General features: G+C 43.3%; 1 protein-coding gene across 1 annotated transcript in view; it reads left to right on the top strand.

The window, feature by feature from the left end:
* The window catches only part of vopp1b (VOPP1 WW domain binding protein b), a 92,575-nt gene that overhangs the window by 25,467 nt on the left and 59,608 nt on the right, over positions 1–7,500 (top strand). The gene's annotated exons all lie outside the window — the stretch shown is intronic.

The following is a 7,500-nucleotide window of genomic DNA, read 5'->3' on the forward strand; positions in this document are numbered from 1 at the left end:
CTACGACTGTTTAGCGCCGCTATATTGCTGGGGGGCTAATGATCTCCCAGCCTATGAATAGATAAGTATAATCTGGCCATCGTAGGTCCTTATCAGCAGCTGCATCAATGCTGTTCTTCTCCCTTCCGGCAAAACTATACCATGGGCTCACATGCTCATGGCCTGATAGCCCTGTGGCATGACAAAGACTTATCAGATGAAACACTCAAAAGGTCGTAGAAGCAAAATATACAACATAAAGTATATGTGTGTAAGAGTCTAATTTAAATGCTGTACAGATTTTTTTTATCCCACATCCTCCTGGCCTTGTAGCATGGTGGCATGACAAATGGTTATCTGATCGAGAGCTTATAAGCTCCTAGAAACAAAATAAATAATACAGTATATGGATTTAAGCAGACAGTATTCTAATTTAAATACTATACAGTACTTTTATTCTGTCGTTTCGCTTTGTTATTCTGTACAGATTACAGGTATTGTGTTCTGATTTTACACTTGGGTCCCTATAGTATAAAAAGACCAAGTGAGCAAATACAGGGGACAGATAAGTGATCGATAGAATCAAATTTCTCAAAGAGTTTATACATTTCATCTACCGTTTGTACTGTAGGTAATATGGCAGATAGCTACACAAAAGATCCTTACATACAGATGACACCATAGGCCATTGTATTACTTATATACATCATTTACTTAATCAATTCAAGACATGTTTGAACAAGACCATGGTCACATGGAGCCTCCACCTCGTTTCATGAACTTCATAAAACCTCATCAGCCGTTATCCCTTACATAAAAATCCTTACGTCAACATGTGATGGCAACATATGTATGTCGTTGGTATTATTTCAATAAATAATTTACTTCACAACTTTAAAAATATGTAGTAATGGCAATTGTAAATGGCTATGGCCACGAGTAAGCAACGGAACAGTGTGTGAGCACGCTTGTGAGGTTTAGCTGTTTGTCTTTTATGTGAATCACATTCATCCACTCGCTGCTTCAAGCACTCCCCCTAGCTTTTCTGTTTTGCTCAAGGTTACTGGTAATTGCTGGTAGTTTTGAGAGAAAAAAATATTTCATTCAATTCTCTCTCTCTAAAAAAAAACAAAACAGTCAATGACTTCAGCCTCCATGCAAAGACCTCTCTAAGTCTCGAAATGTGACACGACTTGAAACAAGCCCTCAAATGAGATTTCCATTCACCTCTTTTTTATATTCACAATAAATCAGAAATAAATCAGACCTGAAAAGGTCATTATCCATTTTAGATGACAGAGTAGCCTACCAAATGAACGTGTATGTGCATGTGCATGTGCATGTGCATGTGCGTGTGCATGTGCATGTGCATGTGCATGTGCATGTGCATGTGCATGTGCGGTTCCTTGACGTGATGTCTTGTATACTGTAAGTAAAATGTGCCTTGTTAAGTGACCATGGAAACATGACCATGCGTAATCTCAGCCAATCAACACACTACCTCACAAGGACAGAAGCATGCGGTTTGATTTGATTGGATGGTGAATTGCAACCTGAGCAGCCCTCTCTCAGTAGCGTTGCTGTCTGGAAGCTTGGGGTCAGTTCAGTGGCTTCTCTGCTGTTTCCTGTAAACCTCCGTCCACTCTGTCTGTCTTCTTTCCATCTCCAGCGGGGTATTGGAAGGCTTATGATGCGGTCTGGGAGACGTTTGATAAAGAAGGTGGAGAATCACAGTCCTAGCAGGACCAGTGCAGTGGGCTACAGTATGGACAGCAGATATGGGCGAAGAGAGGGAAGAGAGAGAGAGATGGAAAGGTGAGGGTTGATGGCAGAGGGAGATACGGCAGTTAGAATGTTGGAGAGAGAAAATGGGAAACGGTAGAGGAGAGGATGAGAGGAAAAAGTGTGTCATCTCGGGCAGAGAGTGACGAGAGGTAGGGCAAGACATAAGGAGACGAATAGAAAGAGGAAGATGAGGTAGAGAGACTGGGAAGGCAAGTGTGTAAGAGGACAATAAGGGAGAGAGAGCGATAGAGATAGAGAGAGGGAAGAGAGGCAAAAATATCTGCATGAATGAGATAGGGAGAGAAAAAACAAGAAGCTGAGAGAGAAACTCATGGAGGCAGAAAAGCAGAGCGATGAAGAAAGATAAAGGGAAGAGCGAGTTTGGGAGAGAGAGAGAATACAGAAAGAGAGAGAGAGAAGGGGGGAGAGAAAAACAGAGAGAGCAAGACAGAGACAGGGAGAGAGACAGAGAGAGATAGAGAGAGAGAGAGAGAGAGAGAGAGAGAGAGAGAGAGAGAGAGAGAGAAGGGGAGAAAGAAAGAGAATGTCCCCTTGTAAGGAGAGAGGACGCAGCAGCCTCCTGAAAGGCAGTGGCAACAGCACTGGTAGCTGGCAGGGTGCCAAATGGAATAGCTGAGAAGCTATTGTTAGCGGGGAGTGGGTGGACTCAGGACTTTGACATTGAGGAGGAAGAAGAGCCTGGAAGAGGAGGATGAGGATGATTAGGAAGAAGAGTAGGATGGCACTGCTTCAAGATCCCAGGGATACTCAGATATGCAGGGCATTCACCAGCTGGCGTCATTCGCTGCTTTTTTTCAAAAGTGCTGTAAAAGCCATTGAAATGCAAGTTAAATGAATCTTCTTTTTATTTGTTTTTATGATTCAAAACTATTTGAAATTGTTTAACGTTATATATATATATATTTGTTGTTATATTAAAAACAAACAAAAAATAATTTGACTGATATTAACTGTGAAGCACAAGGAAAACATGAGATTGTTGTGTATTTTCAAAAGGGCTTTACTGTATAGCCTTTTGAAAAAGAGTTCTTCATTTAGTGCATTTGTCTAGACAGCACAGAGCTGTCTTTTTACGTCCTTAAACAACAAGGGTATTTTTGGAGTAGCTATGTGCTCCAAAAAAGTTATCTCCCTCACAACATTGCCACCACATCTGTCAAATGCTTAGAGGAGAGAGTCTCTGTGCTTTATACACGAAGGTGTTCAGTGTAGCTCTCTGCAGGGTAAGGAGGCTCTGCGCCATGGTTGGATTGGTCATATGGCATACAGGGCATTTGCCCAGTGGACAGTTGATGATTTTGACCTGGCCCTCCCTTCAATGGGAGTAGTCCTCATCCTGCTACAGCAAGCCTCTCCAGGATAGTCAGATATTAATTCATCCTTTTGTCTGTTACAGTCAAAATAGATTATATTAGATGACTAGATTTTTTTTGTGAAAGGCTTCATTGTCTCTCTCAATGCCTGGTAGACTGGTCTCGGCTGAATATGCTCAGCCTGATTTCTTGTCCCAGTCCAGCCCTCCTCTGCACTCACAGCCCTACCCTTCCCCCCCTCCCAGCATCCTTCAGCGTTTAGAAGAGATTTGGTGCGATGAGTGCTTTCTCAATTTGCATAAACTGTTGTTTACCCAGATACTCCCTCCACTACTAGACCTGCGTACATGTATATGAGCCCCTACTGTTAGTGCTGATGTCGAGGTCTACGGTTTGCTCATTGCTTCCTCATCTCTTGCTTTAAAAACTACTTTCAGCAGTTCAGTCTAGGGCTGGTCGATTATGAGAAAAATCAATATCAGGATTATGTCAGTCAATATTGATATCACAATGTTTTTAGACAATATTTCTTTTAAAGACAAATTATTGTGCTGAACAATTCACAATCTTCGCTCCCTTCAGCAGTGTGAGTGGAGGACCATGGAGGAACTCACAGTGGTGTTTTCTGTACGAGTGTTGGGTAGCAAGTCTGCTCTGTGCTTGCAATGGCTCAAGTGGAGGGGAATGTATTGCACTTAGCGTAACCTTCCTTTTGGCTGTATAGATAAGCAACAAAAATATTGTTTAAAATCGGTAATGTGAAATTTGATATTGTTTGACAGCAAGATTGATATCACAATATAAATTCGATATATTGCACAGCCCTAGTTCAGTCTGAAGAAAAGAAATACGAGAATTCGGTCTTCACTTCTCTCACAGGAAGGTAATAGAGGATGTAGCAGCAGCCTTTGCTAATCTCCCGAATCCGACTACTGCCATTTGCAGGATTTTTTTTTCCTGCTCTCTCCATTTTCCGTGCTGTTAACTTCTCCCCGGGCCTTCCCAACACGCCCCATGCTGGGCCCTTGGAGATGGGTAAAACTGCTGGAGTGAGGCAAGGCGGAGGGCAGCGCAGCACTGTCCTACAAAGGCAAAGTACAGCAACTACGCCAACATTGAAACTGGGGGGAAAATGCCTGCAAAGTATTGGTATTAAGTTGGATATTGTTTATCTTGTATATCTCTGAAACTGGACACATTTTGACTATAAGGCTTTGTCACAAGATGAAGGAGGTGGGAGGTGTTCTGAAGGCCATTTACAATTTGACAAAATAGGTAGTTACTGCACTTTGCCTTTGTACTGCAGAGCAGTGGAGAGTAGTGGTGTCAACAATGATCAATTCGGCGATCCAATCCAATGCGGGCCATGGACGATCCAATTCAATTAGGCAAGTTCCAGAATCAATGCAGCAATATTTTAAGTTTCAATCACTTCCGTGGATATTTCGGGAGCAAATGAATGTTAAATTAAATAAAAGTACTTCAAAGCATTGCAAGACTGATACAGACTGATCCAGAATGATACAGAAAACGGCCAATAAATTGTTGCTCAGTATCTGACTACTTGTATTGCCTCATCATGACTGATGAAACATTTGCTTTGCTTTCAGTAGAAATGTAATGCATTGCAATGCATTGTAGAATTGAATCGGATCGGATCGAATCGAATCGCTACCTCCCGAATCGTGATCGAATCGGATCGTGAGGGCAGTGCCAATCCACACTACTAGTGGAGAGTGGACTCTTTACTCTCCTGTTTCACTGTTTTGTGTATGTTTGGAGTTATTTTTCATTTATAATATTAGAACACTGGGTGTGCGGGGAGTAGACAGGGAGGCGTTAAGATGAAGATAAAGAGAGGAGGAGAGGAAGGGAGGAAAGCCATGCGAAAGAGACAGACAAAGACGGAGTCTCTCTGAAATCCCACTCTGCAAACACTCTGCTTTATTGCAATGCGCTGTGTACACTATGTGCTCAAAAGTATAGTCAGTGAAGTTAGATGGGCAGTGCCATTTGACATTATGTAAACACACACAGTCTGAAAAAGATGCACGCTTAACCACATTTGAGCCACAATTTGAGACACATCAGAGCTTCGCTTTACCTTTTAAAATTCTGTTCAGATGTGTGTAGTCTGATGTTGCCTCTAGACGTTAGATAATTCGCAGCTTCATCCACCCTGATATCTGCAGGGGGTTAGCTTCCGAATAATTTCAAGCAAACTCATCTGACGATCTTTGTGTGTGTGTCTGTGTGTCTGTGTGTGTGTGCGTGTGCGTGTGCGTGTGTGTGTGTGTGTGTGTGTGTGTGTGTGTGTGTGTGTGTGTGTGTGTGTGTGTGTGTGTGTGTGTGTGTGTGTGTGTGTGTGTGTGTGCATGCGTGCGTGCGTGTGTGCGCATGTGTGCAAGTCATTGAATAATCTGCCTTACCTCTCTGAAGATTATTGTGTATGTGTTTGCATGGGTGTCTGGTTGTGTGTACATTTTCTTCTCAAAGGAATAGTTTGGTGTGAAATGAAACTGACACATTGAAACGTTGTGCCAAGTTTTGTATGTTTAGTGAAGATAAATTCTGAACTAATCAGCATGAAACAAGTCAATGAAATATGAAACAAGTTCACAAGACAACATGAAGCAACGCAAACTATTCCTTTAAGCACTAAGAATGTCACTGTATTTTTACTTCACCAACACATACAAACGTTACTGGAAAAGTGTGGTAAAGTTTTGAGACCCCTTGCTGACCTCTTAGCATGGCAGGAGAAAAGGAGAGGGAAGGAGAAAATAGTGAAGTGCTGGAGCCTAGGAGACATCAAAGAGAGAAGAGAGGAGAAATACTCAGAGATAATTGGGAAGAAAAGAAAATAGAGGAGGTGACAGAAAAACAGGGGACAAAATAAACACTAGAGGAAGAGATGATGAGAGATGTGATGAGATGATACTTAAGGGTAGAAAAGAAGAGTGATAAAGAAGACACATTGGATTGGATGGGGGGGGGGAATAAAACATTACATTAAATTACACTCAGCTGACACTTTTATCCAAAGAGACTATTACAGTTATTTTAAGCACAGGGTATTGGTAACAGTCCCTGGAGCAGTGTGGGGTTAGGTGCCTTGCTCAAGGGCACGTCAGTCATGGAGTGGGATAGGGAAGTGGAAGGGTGAGATTCGAACCTGCAACCATCTCCTTAACCACTTTGCCACGGCTACCCCAGATAAGAGTTTAGGGTTTAACCAGAGAGGCGAAAAGCCGAAAGAGGAACTCAGTAATGCTCTCAGCAGCTGTATAAGTGGAAATGAACACAGTCCCATTAGTAGTAGCCATCAGAGGAGAGTGCTCCACTCCCCAGACCCTCTTAACATAGCCGCCAGCCTCTCCAGAGAAGCAGACACTCTTCAGCATGGAGAGGATGGCTGGCACATGCATGGTGTACTCAGAGAGGCTGCTGTCAAAGAGTGCAGCCTATAGCTCGAACATGGATCATGAGCTTCGGCCTTTTGAGGACATCAGATCCCCAGTAGGAGACACTCTTCAGTGTGTATAGAGCTTGGTTGGCTCATACATAACACACTCACTCAGAGAGGGGCAGCATATACTGTTGCTCGAAACATGGATCATGAAGTTCAATCTTTTGAGGACATCAGATCCCCAGTAGGAGACACTCTTCAGTATGTATAGAGCCTGGTTGGCTCATATGTAACACACTCACTCAAGAGAGGAGCAGCATATAGCTCGAACATGGAGCGTGACCTCCCGCTTTTCGAGGACAACAGATCCACAGGAGGAGAGCCGCTCTTCAGTATGAAGTGCTTAGTTGGCACATGCAGTGTGCACTCAGAGTAGGGGTAGCCTGTAGCTCGAACATAGATTGTGAACTTCGTGAACGTTTTTTTTGTGGCAAATGGATCCAGAGAAGGGGATCCTTCGGCATAATATGGATGGCTTGCTTGCCACCTGTGGTATACTCACTCAATGAGTGGCAGTCAGCTTATGGCTCCCTCAAGCATGGAGCATGAGCATCTGTGTCTTTCCAGGGAAAGTGAAAGGATGAAAGAGGTGAATGAAAAGACCACTAAATGTCTCCAGAGATGAAGAGACACTTTGGTCTGAGTGTGAGTGAGAGGGCTTGGGAGTGAAGAGGAGGAGATGGAAGGAGAGAGGAGAAAGGGGCTCGGAGAGGAGAGGAGAGGAGAGAACTTGAAGAGAAGAGAAGAGAAGAGAAGAGAAGAGAAGAGAAGAGAAGAGAAGAGGAGAGGAGAGGAGAGGAGAGAGGAGAGGGAAGGTGTGAAGAGAAGAGAAGAGAAGAGAAGAGAAGAGAAGAGAAGAGGAGAGGGAGAGGAGAGAAGAGAAGAGGAGAGGAGAGGAGAGGAGAGGAGAGAAGAGCAGAGAAGAGCAGAGAA

This window comes from Engraulis encrasicolus, chromosome 9 (assembly GCF_034702125.1).
Source record: "Engraulis encrasicolus isolate BLACKSEA-1 chromosome 9, IST_EnEncr_1.0, whole genome shotgun sequence".
Classification (NCBI taxonomy): Eukaryota; Metazoa; Chordata; class Actinopteri; order Clupeiformes; family Engraulidae; genus Engraulis; species Engraulis encrasicolus.